The following is an 18,088-nucleotide window of genomic DNA, read 5'->3' as shown; positions in this document are numbered from 1 at the left end:
GACTTGAGCCATCATACATAGGAAATCATGCTGAATATCAATACTGACATTTAAAGAGATGGTATAGTAGGTGTATTATTACAAATGTATCCCATACTTAGCTGCAGGTGAGCATGAGTTTTTTTTTTTTTTTTTCTGTGCAGAAACAAGTGCTACAAGGTATTAAATTTTTATATCTACTTATCTGGTGAGAATAATCTTAACTATCCAGACATTATGTTCCTAGAATGATGTGATTGAGTTCATTCAGTTTTGAAATATTGCTTTGCACAACTTATTTTCCCATGCTTAATGAAAGTATTAATAAAATGTAACTTGTGCTAGTGGCATTCTGAATATTGGTGCCAATCTAACGATGAATAAAGCAGTCATAACTTAGTTTCCATAACGGTGTTAAATGTTTGTCATACGTATAATTGAGATGGTAGAGGTATTCATATCTCACTACCCAGTGAAAACCTCGTTGTTTGAAGTTTGTTGGAGAAACAAGTCAGGGTTCTTCTGATAGCGATATCCTCCTCCATGGATGACTGAGAGTGTACGTAATATATCTGCAGGTAAAATGCATCACATTATTATTTCATATTCTTGTATAACTTTTGGTTTTATGGATAACCTAACTGAAAATGAAGTCTTTAAGAACCTATTTTAAACTTATATTTATACACACACACACACACACACATATATAGTACTGCTTACTTTCCGTTTTGCATAATATCCCAAGAACATACTTGATTAACCCAAAAGTGCTATTCAGATGTGAAAACTGCAGTCACTTGGTGCAAATAATGTATGATACACTTCAGTTCTACCGAGGAAATTCAGTTATTAGAAACTGGCTGGGCTGTTACTCCTGCATTAGTAAAGCACGCTTTTCAGGTGAATGTAGGTTATTTGCTGTAGCATCACAAATAAGTGGTATAATTGCCTTATGTCCTCTAGCCTTTCTTCAAGGAAAAGAAAGTATTTTCCATTCTCTGTACCCAGCAAAACGTTATGTGGACACAACTCAATTTAAATTTTAAAATAATCATACACATTGAATTACTAATATGGTAAAATTTGGAATAATAAAATACCAGGTCTAAACGATTACTAATATACTGAATTCCACACACAGTTGAGAGTAAGAGTTTGAAATGATCGTGTGGATCTGAACATATGACAGATGTAGCAAAATACATGGTATGCTCAGTTTGATTGCATCATAATACATTGAACTAAGGAACAAGGAAATACTTGATAAATAAGCCATCAGATATTTTGAGGATTTCATTTTGATGAATGAATGTTGTTATTTCTGTACAGAAACGTTGGTTTGTCTGTGACTACAATAGGTATGTGCCCTTTCAGAATGTATCAGTTTTTGTGACTTATTCCTTGTAAGTAAATTAAATATTGGATTTTCATGGTTTGCATTAGCAGTCAATTCTTAAACTTGAATTTTATGCAGGACATGCAAGCAATTTTCCAGCATAAACTTCTACTATTCACTCTTGTTTTTAACTTTTTCATTCAGAGTATGTCAGACCACAGCATTTTTTAAAATCTGAATTATTGTTCCATGACACTGATGGTTTTTTTTTTTTTTAATATAAGGACTTCAGCAGAGCAGTCACAGGTTCTCCCATGAAACATGAATCCAATCTGATGCGAATTAAGCTGCGTTTATAGTTGTTATTGACGAGGAAAATAAAGGAGTCACTTAAGAGTCATCACGATAAGATGCTGAGAATCTAATCCAAGTATGTACGTATGTGCATATATGCCATATTTACATTAATCTAATTCTTACTTTCTTCTGGTCTGGAGCAATGATTGATGTAGTGTTTTCAGTGCAGTAAGTGACTAGTGCTTGATGGGCTGTAGGGCATGTAACGAAAATGAAGTTAGTAAAATTTAAATAAGGAGCTACTTATTTTCCTATGGCAGTGGCTTTCCAGTTCTTTGACTTTACCATTCCGGCTTCCCTTTGTTGTTGTGAATGTGTATTGACTCTCTCTGCAGAACTTTGTTTATAAATCCTGCAGTGTATAGAACATCAATCTACCCTCTTGCTTTAAATTGGAAAAGACTGGAGTATGAATTTAAAACCTCACTATTTAATCATTGTGTAAATTAGGGTTTAATCCATGGTATGTAGCCGATAATGCAAGAGCATTTACTGGCTGTGTTCTCTGTATTTTTCTTCACTGTTCTCAAGGAATAAGAATATTTTGTATAGTATTTGACTCCTTTATATCTCATTAAGTTCAGCAAAGTACATTTTAGGGGTGGCTAAACTTCTGTGGGTCAGTCAGCTTGAGTGCTCTTAGAAATAACTGGTTATCAGATAGGGACCTCCCCATACCTATTATTACTTTATTGCAAGACAGTTACTTTCCTAGGCACAGAGTTAATGCTCATTTCATTTTTTTTTCTTGTTTTCGGTCTGGAAAAAGATGAATTGGAATATTTGTATGGATTTTTTTAGTTGAAGTGTGTTTTCACATGAGCAATCAGGTTGATATAATTATTGCTGTTCAAATCATGTTTGATTCTGACACAGATTAATACATCTGAAGTCAGTTGGAATTGTAGATTTCCATCTACGGTTCGTTTCTGGGACCCATAATGTTAAGTGGTTTGACAAGATTTAAAAACTGGTTTGAAGGTGTTAATTATTATGAATCAGATTAATGTAACAAAATATCAAGTGGCATCTGATCTCTATAGTGTATTACCCCAGTTTTAAGTCTTTGCAGGAACCTGGGTCATACTAATAAGGCAGTTACAGAAATGGTTCAGAAATGGTTCAGATGTTGACTTTGAGTCATACTTTCTATATGATTATGTTTGAAAATGTGATCAGTAGTGCAGAGTGAGCTGAGCCATGTAACAGTGGGCCGGTGCATGTTCTGATACATGGCAGCAGCTTCTGAGTGCAGTGTATGACACTTCAGATGTTTACGTTTTTAGAAACACGTAAGTGTTACTTCTGTTATGCTTGCCTTGGGAAGGAAGATAGGAGGTGCTGCCTCAAAGCAGCTTCAGCTCATCCAGGCAAAAGCTTGCAGTAATATGGAAATGCCAAAGCTGCAGGGTGCTGATTGGGTCAAGCTTGGACAGTGCCATCCTTTTTTTCAGTTACTGAATAGAATTGGATAGAATCCCAGATATGACAAGGGCTTTCTTTTATTTATTTTTCCAACTTTTTGTTTTCATGTTTTATTTTAAGCATCTTTCTTTCTAAGCATCCCTGGGGAAAAAAAATTATAAAGCATAAAAGAATAACTAAAGCAATCTACCTGTTGGTGAATTGGTGTATTGATATGTAGATTGGACCTTGCTCTTACTGCCAAAGTGAAACATGTCAATAAAATATCCTGATCAATCCATTATAGCCAGTCAGAGAAACGAAAACAAAATTTCAGAGATAAATGTACTGTGCTTTGTGGCATCATCTTCCCATCTGGGAAGCCTAGCTCCTGCTTTGAGGTACTGAAAAAATAAACAGCCTACACCTCAAACTCCTCTTATACAGAACTCAATGTGTTAAACGTGAATCTTCTTATTATCTTGGTTCTCAGTAATTTCAATTGTGAAAAGAGTTGCAGTTGGGAGGGAAGACAGAACTGCAGAAGGAGGGTACAGCTTTGAGCATTCAGAATTTTCCTTCAGCCTTGAAGGATGCTGCCCAAGCTGCCTTGGTCATGAATTGGTAACTGAACAGGTAGGAACGGTGTGTGCCTGGTGTGGTGCTGTCCAGTCCCATTCTGTACTGCTTAGTTACAAGCTCCAGTGTGCCTTAGCCATTCTGTATCAATAGGTAATAGCAGACTACGTATTAGATCTCTATGATGTTTTTAATGTTAAATATCTTTTATTGGAGAGTTGCAAAGGTTACATTCCAAGCTCTAGTGTTCCATATGTATGTAATTAAATTGCTGCTTAAAAATACCTGTTAATTTAATTTCTGAGTTCCGTTTCCTTGGCTTCATTTGCTCTCCATGCCATTCCATCTTAAGGGAGCTCAGGAACACAGTGATCATCTGAAGCCTTTTAATGAGACCATAAATAGGGACAGTGTGGTCTAGGGGGGCACTGTTATCAGAAGGCAGGAGTAAGGGTGTTCTGGGGTCCTCTTTAGCTGAGAGTTTCTTTGACACTAGTGAATTAACTGGATACTTAGTCTGGAGGAATCATTCTCAACACATATATGTTGCCACTTGAAGCATTGCTTAAGTATTATTTGTCAACAAAGGCTTTAAAAAGTGAGGAGGCATGTTCTATTTGTTACACTCTTGTAGAAATTCTTATTTCTGGGTGGAAAAGAATGTAAATAATTTCTGGCTGCGCCAAAAGCTCGCCTAGCTTCTTAAAAAGAAAAAAAAAAAAGAAAAAAAATCCACCACCAAAACCATCTCTGAAAATTACCACAAATAGTGGTCTGTTTTGTTGTGCTTTTTTTGTTGGGTTGTTGGTTTTTATTTTAGGTGGGTCCACTTGTTGTTTTGCTGTTTTCTTTTTCTAAGAATGCACATTTATTGGATGGCCTTAAAGAGCTGTGTAAGATCCTCCTTCGTGCTTGTTCTCCTGGTTGCTAGGAAGGATGCGAAGTTCAACTGCTTTATTCAGTTTCACATGTTGCATTGCTTCCGTAACATGATGCAAGGCACGTTTGGGAAGCTCATGGCCCCAAAAGGGCAGACAGTTCTTAAGTAAAGTTGTATTAAGAAGTGGACATATTTTGTATTTTATTTCTTTTAGAATAGGTTAAATAATCATGTCTAGGTTTCTTTTATATTTGTATGTGCCTGTAGTTTATTTTTGCTGATGATTATAGATTTTTACACTGATTCATGAGCAGATAAACATCTGAAGGAAGCAATAAAAGGCACTAGTTCTGTAAATCAGTCTTATAGAATCGAAATAAAATATGTATTTTGAAGTCTAATCTTTATTAATCTAATTTTAAATAATCACTTTTTTATTGTGATTTTTCAATTGTTTCTGTAATGAGAAATAATTCTAATATTCTATTTTCCTCTTGAAAAAACTCCCTGAAGATTCTGTCTGCAAAAGCATGTGAGCAGTTTGTGAGTAGCAGTTATCACTGTAGTACAGGTACTGATATGTGATAAGGAAACAGCATCAAACTCAGAAGGACAAATCTTCTTTGGTTCAGAGTCTAAGAAATACCTGAGTATTTTAAAAATCAGACATGACATTTGGTTCCCTGGTCATCTTTGATGTCTGGCATTGTACGAGACACAGCCATTTAGCTGTGAGTTCATTTTATATTCTGAGATGAATTTTAGGTTAGAGACAAATTGAAACCAGTGTCTAGTTTCAGATTTCATTATATTGAAATAATGAGGTTTGGGCCTTAAATGAAAGAAATGTCATGAGATCATGTCTGCATTTTGATTTTTTTTTTATTTTTTATTTTTTATTTTTTTTTCCTCATCCTTATTGCATAGTATGGGGATTCATTGCGATCAAGAATTCATCAGGAATCCAACCTATAATGAAAAGATTATTCTCTATTATTTATTTTTCTGACAGGTAATTGATAAATTTGAGTCCCAGGATGATCATTTGTCCAGTCTTTGAACTGTGAAGGTTTTTGATCTTTCTATAAGTGAGTGTATAAAAGTGTACTTTGCAGTGTAACTGCTGGTGGTACTGTCAGGAAATAAAAGGGCGGTTGTCCTTTGCTTCCTGGGGCAGAGGGAAGAGTATTGCTATCAGACTGTGCCTCAGCCATCTGGTCCCTGCGGTCTCTGTGGAGAATACAAGCACTCTTCTATTACGGCAGAAACATTAGCAAGAAGTGTGTTGTTTGGTCTATTACCTTCTACTTTTTAACAGCTAACAAGACATGTTTGAGAACTCTGCTTAGAGCTTACTTTGAATTACTGTAACTTACTGAAATCAAATATCCAGAAATAACAATCTAAGTTGTCACGTTCATTCTCAGTTCCTTTAGTCTTCTGGGCCCTTAGTCAGGATTCTGAAATAATGGAGTTCTTGCATTGCTCTCCTGACACAATCCAAATACCCATTCACTGTTTGTATTTAATGTGTGCATGTTTGATATGCAGAAAACGTTTTCAGTATTCTAAAAGCATTTGTAGGTGTGAAGATGATATTATATATCTAAAATAACATGTCTAAGTTTGGTAAAAGGCTTTAAAGTACTTAAAACCCAAATTCATTTTTCCTCTGACTACTTTACCCCTTAAGTTGATACATAATTTGCATCAGAGCTTTTTGCAAATCTTTGTTATTAGTGATTTGCATACTAAATATGGTTTTAAATGAGAGTGTACTTGTCCTTTGTTTTTTAAATTGCCACTTTAGCAAGCAAAGGCAGAAGTTCAATAGTATCCCGTACCGTGTGCTTCAAGGATACTCTGGTATACATCTTATCTAATTTAAATTTTATTCAAATAGAATACTAAAAATGATACATAAAGCTTACTCCTTGATTTCACCTTTTTTTGACCCTCTAAAAGAGGAATACATAGCCCTTAGCAGTATTGTTTCTTTCTTTTTTTTTTTTTTTTATTATTATTTTTTTTATCCCTCCTTTAAGAAAAAAGGGAGCAGTGAGGTGAATGGATGTGTTAGAATGCAGTCACCCTCCACGGCTGAAACTGGTGTGGAGGTACATTGGAACTCTACGTTGGAATACAGTCCTTGAACTATTTCTTGAATGATGCAACTATTTGTTACGCTTTTTGTTGGTGCTTATACAATATGGCCATGGTCACTGTGGTAGACATGCAGTTCCTAAAGGTCTTTATTTAGACATTGCCCTTCAGTGTAGCACTGGAATATGAAGCCAAAGTAATCCTACCCAGAAATATGAAAAGTACTTCTGTTGCACAGAACATGCAGAGAGGACATTGAGCACAACTTATAACTCATGTGCTGTGCTCAACACAGATGGATGCAAATAAGAACTCAGAATAAGTCTGATTGATGAAATAAGAAAAATGAGTAGGTTATCTGTATGTAAAATTGTATTAGGCACAAAAAGATGTTTCTCTGATTAGCCGTAAGGTTCTACAGCCTTTCGCTGGAATTACTGGGAGGAAAAAATACATTTGTGATCGTTTCTGGTCAAAAGAATGTTATTGCATAAGGCAGCAAGCGAACAAGCCTCTTAAAATTACTGAGATAACAGACAACAGCTTGACAACATATGTCATTGTTTTGGTGGAATATTTTTTGTATTCTTTTAAAGGTGTGATTGCCTTTTTTCTAGTCTATGACCAATTTGTAGGCTTTCGTATAGGCTCTTTATGCTAGTTGTTAAAAGAAAAAAAAAATCCAACACTAAAACATTATTAAGGATATTTTGAGGGATAGTGACTGTTAAAATTGTTGTGATAGTGACAGTTAAAACTGTTAAAATTTCCAATCTAGGTGAAAAGGTTTGCTTTTACATGTGTGATAGACCCAGTTGTAAGTCTTGATACTTTCTTTTTCCAAGTGGAAATCATTCTCTAGCTCTTCTTTATCAGCATGATAAAGCATTCTAAATTCCTATTTACCACCAGCAACTGATCAAGGCCTGCCTACTCATGTGCAGGGAGAGGGTGATTCTTAAACAACTTCAATTGCTCCACTCCCCTTCTTCCCCACATAAAAAGAAAAAAAGAGCAGCAGAGAAGTAGGGTGAAAATAGACTTAACTGTTGGCTCCAAACATATTGAGAAATTAAGCACTAGTGAAGGGTTAATGTATCTGTGTTGCTCAAGAACATAAAAATTTCTCGTGGTCTCCTTTATCTTGTAAATCAGAATGTTAATGTTGATTAGAGTAAATATTACTGAAAGCAGTGATAATCTAAGTAAATCCTCAAGTAGGAGAAAAGGTCAATGAAAGATATGAAATGGATTATTTAGTATAGTTGCCTTCTACAGTGAGAGATTTCTTTCAAAGGTGCATGGCTAGAAGAAGCTACTTACAGTCCCGGAAGATCCACATCTGAAATTATCTTCTGTTAGAGCATACTGATTTGGTTCAGTGAGGAGATTAACACCTTTCATTAGAGCTTATTATAAGCTTTATTGTCTTGGTTTACTGCTGTTACTGGCATGGTCATTAGTAAGTTGCTTCTGGACTGCAAGTTTTTAGATTCATATGGAATTTACTGTTTGGCTGTCTCTTAAATATACTTGACGGAGATGTATCCATCTTGGGTTGTTTTTCTTCTAACAAGCTTCTGCAAATCCTGAGGAAGTACTCCAGTCCCTAAAGTTATGTATCTTGTCATAGGAAAAAGTGCAGGTGGAAAGTCCAGCATTGAGTCCTACTTTGGGTCACAGGCTCTACAGCTTGCACATATTAACACTGTTTCTTACCCACTTTTGGAAACTGAATCTGAAATACCTTATTTCTTCCCACCCTGAAAGATGTTCGAAGCATGTGGGTGTTCAGTCATCTTACATCAAACTCTTTCAATCCTTCTTGTTGAGGCTGCAGAGCCAGTGAATCCGAAAAGTTAAAAATAAATCTTTCACCTGATGGCCTGGGTGTGAAGCTTTGAAAGAGGCTGTGTTTTCTGGTCATTAACGTTTGGAATGCACTTCAGAAGCAGATACTGTCATGGGTAATTTTTTCATCCTTTCTTAAATGATTTTTCCTACCCTTTAAACATTAAATCATTCTACTCAGCTAATGCTTCCTGCTTCACTTATTTACTATCACAAAGATAGAAGAAAAGAGTACAAACACTTTTTTTTTTTTCTTTTTTAATTGAGGACAAAGAGAACTAATTCTGTTTCTTTCACAGTTGTAAGGTAGGGAAATTTCAGCACTCTGCTTGGGTTTAGAAAGGACACATAGCCAGGATCCCAACTAATGTCACCACATGATTCATAAGAAAAATGTGCTAATGACATTGAATAATAACATCTAGGGTTTTCTTGCTTAGTTCTGTTTCACTCTAATTATCATGTATAGAATTAAGAACTGACAGCCCTCCTCAATGGGAGTTAGTTAAGATAGTGCTAATTCCATTTTCAGCAAGAAAAACTATAAACATAGAACTTCTCTACACAGTCAAAGAGCTGGAGCATGTTTTATCAAGGAGAAAAATCTCTGTATTCTTAGTGAGATAATCTGTAGAAATGCAAAATATTGCAGTTAATTTGCTTCTAGCTCTCCTGCTAATTTTCTTTTCAGTGCACTGATAGAGTTTACTTGGCTTTCTCTGCACCTTGTTTATTTAAATATGTTGCTTGTATATAGCAGAATGTAATACAATATTGCCATCTAGTGAAAGATGAGTAAATATATACTCAAAGGGCTTGATCTGTTCACAATGTAAACAAAAGTACTTACAAATGAATGTGGTTGCCACTGGGAGCATGCAACTTTCTAAACAAGACATGATAGAAACTTTTTTTTTTTTTTTTTTTTTTTTTTTTGAGGTATTTACAGTGTGTACTTGCCATACATCTTGCAAGGAATATCAGAGCGGACTGGAAATAGGGAAGAAAAAGAATTTATTCACAGCAGAAATATTATGGTGATATCACCTCCTATTATGCAAAGATACTTGATGTTTTTTTGCTATTGCCTGAGAACACATTTCTGGTACTGGCTGTTAATGGTGGAATGAAGAAGTCAAACAATTATGCTGAAAGATCAGGCATGCTGGACAAAAAACTGATATTTTTTCAGTGCATTCTTCTGTTTGGTTGGCTATGATCAATTATGTTCTTATCAGCTATTTTCAAAGACATATGTTGTAGCTTTAGTTTTATCACATACCCTGCCTACTAAGTATATTACACCACTGTAGTTTGAATTTTCACTGCAAATTGGAAGTGTATGATTTAGAATCAAGCCAACATCTCTGGGCCATGTTTTTTAAGTTACATTTTCCTGTGTTTCATGAGTTGTTTATAGAGAAATTGTTTCTACAAAATATTTGCAGCAACGATACATTTCATCATCTCTCCTTACTATGTTCAACATGTAATCGTGCACTTTGGGAAAGGGGTGACCTTACCAGGGTCATTCTCATATAAGATCTGAAACCAGAGAAAACTACCATATTTTTCTCCAAATCCCATTGAGTAGGTCTAGCTGCTGCCCTTTTATTTCCATTTAATAAATCTTTCAAGCATTTTCACTATAATTCCATGAGAACATGTTCATAAGGGTTTCCAAATGTGTTAGTAGAAGGGCTCCAAATCCTAAATAAATAAAAATGTCTTTTAGTTCATTACCAGAAATTTCTGGGGAGGGCTGATTAGGAATTTCTTTGTGGGCAGATCCATAATTTTAATTAGTAACAATATGTAGCATTATTTTTATGGAGCTGGGTTAGTTTGTCTCTTTAACACATACAACCCACGTGCAGCTTTGAGGTTCGGAATGGGTATTCTTATTCCATTCTTCTGTTTCTGAAAAATGTTGTTTCTTTTTTTTATTACTGTAAGTGCTCAGTGTGAAACATTCTGTTTGTGCTGTGTGCTTAGAAGAACCCTAGATGTCAAATGATTTTTTGTACAGTGTAAAAATCTAGAAGTCAGTTTGTTGTATATAAGATCCTATGTGCAAAGGAACTGCCAAGTCACATGATGGAACCTCGCATTCCAGCCTTGGTTTTGTGTTCTTGTATTGTTACCCAGCAAAATCGGTCACATTCAACTCTCTTTTCTTCAGGAATACAGCACTGACATTGCATGATGTTTATTAAGCTAAAAAATATTTTAAAGGATGTGTATAGAACATGGTTACCTTACTTGTTCACCATGAAAAGGAACATAGCCAGAAAATGTTAAAGGTTTGTTTTTGAGTGATAATCGATGAAACTGTCATCTTCATCACCACCTATAGATATAATTGCTGTTGCCTTCACTTTGGCCATTTGCTATGTTCTCTAAAGATGTTGGTGCTCTTGTAGAGGCCTTACGTTTCTCTTAAATATACTAAGATGAAGCAGAAGCCAAGTATGAGTTCAGTTATAATACTATTTAGTTTTTGTACACAGTGTGTAATAAATAATATACAAGTTTGTCCTTCATCCCTCCAGGATTTCAGTCCTGCATGAGAAGTTTACTTATGGAAAGTATGGTACTGTTCACTTGAATCTCATCTCAACGCAGTGATTATGCAGGCACAATTTGGTAATTAACAGAAATATTCACTGTCTCCCCAGTGCACAGTTTTGAGTTGATCTGCATAAAGTAAATGTAAGATCGAGTATTCATATAACATTCAGATGTGCATTCATGTTGTAGAATGTTGGGTTTTGTGATTTGTTTTTTTCTTTTTTTTTTTTTTTGTTGCTTTTTATTCAGAGTGAATAAAGAGAATCTGATAATAAAGCAGGTAGGGATTTCTTAGTATCTTTCAGAAATGAGCTTCTGTATAAAGAAACTTTTCTAATTGAAAAAGTCTACATTAGTTCATGTAATGGAATCCATATTTTCAAACATTCTTTCTTAAGTATATTATTTTTTTTTTGCCAGAGGTATTCACATTTTGAGTCTGGATCTTATGAAAGTTTTCAAAGTAGTCTATAATAAAGATGACAAATGATGACAAATCACATATACTTATGAGAAAAGACAAATCAACTATAGTAACTATCACGTTTCCAAAGCAATGTTTTTTCCAAAATTATGACTTTGCATTAAGAAGTTGAGATGTCATTTCTGGAATTACATTGCACGTGTTGGCAATGTTTTTTAATGTGAATTTAGAAATACTACAATTTGTTTAGATAAAATGTTTTTGCACAAGCTCAAACAATTTTTGTCAGATGCTGACCTCAATTGCAAAAGACATTTTCAATTAAGGAAAGCGTTTATATAGTTAGCAAGCTGTCATTCAGTAAAACTCATTTTTTTAATTAAACAGATGGTGATAACAAAGAAATTAATGAACACATACTTGCTTGCCTGCTATACTAATTTGCATTTCTAAATTATTCAGGTTATGCAGCAATTAAGCTTTAATTGCTTTTAGACAAATGAATATCTCAGAATGAATGACAAATTATGATGAAATTGTCTAAGAAGCCTGGTGTATTCTAATGCTTGTGCTATTTTATTTTGTGACAATTCTAGGAGCATAAATGTGGGAATAGGACATTGCTATGCAGATTTACAATGCTGTTTTCTGTTCCATATGCAGTGGATCATCATGCCACTGGTCTGTGCAGATAAGATAAATGTAAGATGCAATATTCATCTGACATTCAAAACTGTATTGGTACAATAGCATGTTGCAGGAGAAGGATTAGTATTTCCTGTGTGGTGTTCAAGAAGGCGTAGATGACATAATGATGTGATCACGGCAGCTCTTCTGATGAGGCTTCTACAATTTGATGTACAAGACAGAACTGACAGAATATATAATTTCTTTAAAAGTAGAGCAAGCTACTTTATAGTGTACTAAAATTTTATTATGTCTGATTTAAGATGGGGAGAAATCATACAATACCATGGTTAGTTTGGATCTGGGGAAATTATATGCTCACTTGCTCCTTTCCCTCGTGTTTGTGACTGCCTGCTCTCTGTTTTTTAAGGTTCTGCATATTTTTCATGTTATTTTTTCTCTTGAGCTCATCTTTGGCTTGTTAACCATTGCACCACATAAAAGCTTATAAGCTTATAAAAAACAAAAAACAAAAAAAAAAAAACCAAAACAAAACAAAAAACAGAAAAAAACCACAGGTGCTTTCTCCTTGTAACAGCTACAGTAATTGTAAGCACAAGTTATCTGGCATCATTCTAGGTGCTTTCTCCAATGTATCTCTGCTGGTGAAACCAGCTATGGATCTAGCTTGGCTTAAGTGGGTATGAGCTCACTATGTTTTGTGTAAAACACTCTTTTATAACTTTCTATGCTCTATAGCAGAATTATGACTTTTACACTAAGTATACAGTTTTCATAATTTAAGTAAAAGAAGAAAATTACACAAATGGACCAGCTCTGAAAAATATTTTAAAAAATGGTAATTATGGTGGTTACATAGCTAGATTTCCTTGCAGAAAGAATAAGCCTTAATGAAATGTGACGTAATATACACTTCCCTATTACTTTAATTTCTATTTTAATCCAACTCTTAAACACTGCGTGACAATCTTAGAAGGTAACTGAGGAGTATCTAGCTATGCCTAATATAATCTGTATTAAAAGCAGTGCTTAGAGACTTCACCCTATCTATGTGTAAGCATTTAAATGGGAAACAAATCTAGTGAGGCTATTTGCCTCAGGTTCTCATTTTCTTCAGTGAAGAGAGGCGTGAGCTGACCTAGTCAATCCAAGTTAAAGTAAAATAAGACTACCTGATAGCTATTTCCTGCTAATTACAGGACCATAAAGCGAGTGAATCAACACCAGGCTTCTGTAGCGGCAAGGAATCTCATTCTTGACCATATAAACCAGAAGGTTATCTGTAATATATAGAAATAATAAGGTGCTGGTTTAGGGCTGTGATTCTGATGAAGAGTGGTAGCTGCCAGGTGTATCAACTGACAATGCGATAACCTGAATGACTTGGGCTTCCTTGGTCTGGACAGTAAAGCAGTGCAAAAAGGACTTGCAATTGGTCACTTAAAAAGAATTGCTTTGACAAGGCTAACTGAATTTGTTCTCTGTACAGGACCTGTAGGATAAAAATGAACCTATTTAATCATAGCAGATAATGAAACGGAGAGGAAAGGACAAAGCAGTCAACACAAACATGGAAGTGTCTGTTGTCCAAACCCCTGACAGAACTTCAGCTGTGTCTAAAACAAAACTTAGGTTTATGTCAGTGTCAGCATAAAGTGTAAATTTCTGTTAATCATATGTGGTGAATGTATCAGTACATTGTACTCCAAGATTTTGGAAGAATTTGATATGCTGAGTGCTGTAAGAATCCCACTTGGATCAGAGAGAGTGAAAACTCAGTTCTTCGGAAGCAGATAATTAGTGATTTAAGGATGTTAGCTTTTCAGTGCATACTTGTGGGAAGTGCATCGTATGCTTTGAAAATGCCGTGTTTGGTACTTCTTGAAATAAAAATCAAGACATGCACCAACTGAGTGGGGTGGGAGGGTGTTATTTCTACTGTTACCACAGCTTTCTTTTCTTGTGATTAAACATTTACAAACGACTTTCCTGTGAATAAAAACAAATTGTTAACAATACCATGGCAAGACACATATATTTATCTTGATTATGTATTTTAGCTTATTTGAGGAAATCTAATTTCATATCCATTATTTCCCATGAGTAAATACTCCTTGCTTACCTTTAAATTTCATATTGTATTTCTGTGCTTGAAGGTCTTGAAGTGCGATACAGAAAGTAATTTCATTAAGGCAAAAGTCTCTACCAATTGATTTCAATTAGTGCAATACCAGTACTTTCTCACCATCCCTTGTCAATGTGTGCACTGAAATATTTATGTGCAGGCCCCTGTGTATGACATAAATATTTATTGACTTCCTTCCTGTAGATATCCTCATCCAGAATGATACAGAATAATGTTGCCTAAATAGAAGAAGAGACTTGATTAAATGAAATTTACACTCTGTGTTGACATAAGGCTAACTTTGCTTTAGACACAACTGAACTTCTGTCGAAGGGCTGGGGGTAGATGCCTTCTTTCATGTTTATGTAAACTGCTTTTTTTTGGTAGCCCTTTAGGTATGTCTTAGTAGTTTTGTATCTAATAACAGACGAAGTTAAACAGGTAGATAAGAAAAATTATTATTTTATTTCTTTTTACCTAGTTCTCCACAAGGGTCAAGTGATACTGTTAGGAGCTTGAATTTTTTCAGGCGTGTTTATCTAGGAGGAAAATGTTTATCTATGTAGGAAAACAGGGAATAGCCTCTATGAAGTATGTTGAGACTACTTTGTGTCACTTGCACTAATGTGCAAAGCTGTTTCACCATATATATTAAAACAATTTCTATGTAAAATATCCAAGATATGCATTATTTTTTCCTCTGTGCATTGATACAAGAAAAGCATATAGGCTATATTTGGAATCTAGACATTGATACCTCTTGAATCAGCATAGTCTTAACCAGGCTGCTACATCAGATGCATCTCTTAAAGTGAACATAGCCCTTTAAATATGGGATTGGAAAAAGGAATTTACTGCCTTTTCTGGGTGAAATATTTGATCTCTGAGTTAGACATTTATTTAGATTCCTTACCAAGTGGCAAACACTACAGCACTGCGAAATATAGAACAAACTGACTCTTACTGAAGTGAGGATATATGGGTTTGGAGATTTAATTTTGGATTTGTCTAGGTTTTACACAAGAGTGCTACACATCACTGCTTTTTACTGGGACAAGTCTTAGATGTGTAATTCCATTTCATGTAAACGCCTTTTGCATGTGGTGTTGTAGAGTATGGTATTTGCTAGTATTACCTCTGCATGTAGCCAAGGGCTAAGATCTCCTAAAGCATTTGGATATCTTTAATTGATGAATGTTCTGTGCATAAATTATTTTTGGGATCTGGTCTAAGCCTCTGATGATCTTCTAACCTGATTTTGTGTTAGTTATTGGATTATGTATGTCCATCAGAGCTCATTAATAATTTCCTGTATAACACTCTGTGAAGTCCCTTGTTACCTGTTTTCTGCATCTAGCTTGTTTGACAAAAGCATTAAGGAGCCTTAAAAATTAATTGCTTAATTGTCCTAGAAAGTCTTTTGTCCTCTTTATGTATATAACTTGAATTCAAGTATTGGACTGATTTGGCAACCAGAGCTCTGTTCTTGGAATGACTTATTGCTTCCTAACAACAAGTCTTTATTGGGGCTTCTTAACATCTGTATTCATCATAGAAAATTATTACATCTTGATGTTGTCTACTTTACTAACTCTGTGTCTGTTAAAGTTTTATGGCAAAATGTTTATAGGTAAGAAAATTGAAGAAACTTTCCTCGGATACTGTAACACCTTCGAAAATGTTAGCATTTGTGTTACCTAGTATTTATGCGATATTTATACAAATTAAGTATTTATAGGATGTGTCATGCCAAACACTTATTTTCAGGTAGAATCATGTTTAATTTTGGAGAGGCTTAATGATCTGAAATATTACTGAGTTAACTACAAGAAGTAGAAAATGAATTATTAGATGTTGTTTTTCACTGATTTGAGTAAAACTGACTCATAAATATTATAAGAAAGATAAATGACTTACCGAGATTTTAAAAAACAAGATGAAAATTGTCTGAACTATAATGAATACTTTAATATTGGCAATTCATTATGGCTCAAACACATGTTGCCTTTAATACAAGTGCATGATCTTGAATATTATTAAGGTTTAAACAAATGTAAATGTGACAAGCACAAGATTAAATGTGGCACATAAGCAAGTTTAAACAGCTAATTAGGTTTTGTTGGTTCATCCTATACTTGGCAGATACGTAACAGCAGACATACTAATTAGAGAAACCGTAGCACCAAACATACTAATTTTACCGTGGAATTCCAGTGGCACACTTCCACAGGACACATGTAGCTCCGTTTGAGATATTCTGAAAAATAAAAGTATTATACTGTGTTACAGTTTCACAGTGAACACCTCTTTAAATGGACAATGCCCCATCTCTTTTAAGTGTGAGATCAGCTCTTCTATTTTAGAACTGAAGTCCATCAGGCATGTACTTACATCACTGTCCCAACTACTGCTCTGGTCTTTGTTTAAGGTAACGTTTCTTTTTTCAACATGAAGTCTTAATTTTGATTTCACAGTGGTGGAGCCTGATCATTAAAATTAGTGATTTAAGATACTAATTTTAAAAATAATTGTCTTAGATTTGGTGACTTTTATTCATTCATTCACGATTAAACAACTGTATATTAATAATCGTTTCCCTGGTATATCAGTATGATTGGTTAATAGCTGTATTACTTGGCTTTAACATTTGCTTAGTTGTTTGATCAAATGGAAAGCAACTGGTATTCATAGTTAAGACCAGAAATTACTTCAGTGGGTGAAAGCATGGGAGAAGCGAATGGGTTGTACTGCCTGGACTCATCTCAGAGCTGGTCATTTTCACCTGCTTGACAGTAGATGGAAGCTTTATACTCTAGAGATAGAGATTGTCTTCTAGAGATAGAAGACAAATTAGGGAATGATTCCCATTTATACTAATCCTTGCACAGTGACAAAAACTATTAACATGAATCCACAGTTTGGTGTTATTTTGAACTTATTTGCTTGTGACACAAATGAAATAAGGTTCTGGGGCTTGGCTTCCTGTGTATTAGAGTAGTTGCATTTTTTTGCAACTCAGTCATCCTTAATTCCAGAACATAAGTGTTCTGCCTGTAGCTGATAACTCTTTAAGGCTGTGCAGAGGGGATGCTGTCCCTGTGTCGGAATTTTGGGAAGCTCTGCTACATTCTGAATTGCGCAGTGAATTCTGGTAGTTTAATTGAGCATAGGAGCTTAAAGCTTCCCAGTTTGTGCTCAGAAAGATGAAAATGGTGTGGGAGCAGCTTTCCACAAAAAAAAATTCAAAACGCATGCTTCTGTTGGCAGAAGAAAAACTTGAGTATTCAGTCAATAAAAGAGATTTCTTCTTTTGGGCTCAGGAAGGAGAAGGGGGTCTCATGTCATCTACCCAAAGATACTTTTCTTGAATACTTCTACTTCAAAACAATTGTGTGTAGTGTGGCAATCTGCAGAACACATCATGCCAGCATCCAGACAAAACCCTGGTACTGTCAAATTGCAAATGAATTCAAAACTTCTGTCTTATTATCCAGTCAAACTTCTGTCTTAAAAGATTGAGCAAGTAAAGCTTAAACCATCATGACTAGAACAAAAGGGCGGTAGCTGAAACAATTGCATTAACATCTATCAAATCCTTGGACAAAAATTGACTATCTGACACAAAGCTACACAGGTTAGTGAATGAGCAGATGCCATGGAATGAGAGATTGATGCCTCAGCAATAGCCTCAAGTCTGGCTAATAAGCTAGAACCAATTTGTCACAGATGCCAACTCTTAAGTATTGGTTAAGCCCTGAGAAAATAGTCTGCATTTCAGTACCCCACAGTGGTTTTTATTTCAGCTATGTGGTTGTAAGCAGCTATTCC

The sequence above is a fragment of the Tetrao urogallus genome, assembly GCF_951394365.1.
Source record: "Tetrao urogallus genome assembly, chromosome: 13".
Classification (NCBI taxonomy): domain Eukaryota; kingdom Metazoa; phylum Chordata; class Aves; order Galliformes; family Phasianidae; genus Tetrao; species Tetrao urogallus.
The sequence above is the reverse complement of the archived record's forward strand: the minus strand, read 5'-3'. Positions refer to the sequence as shown.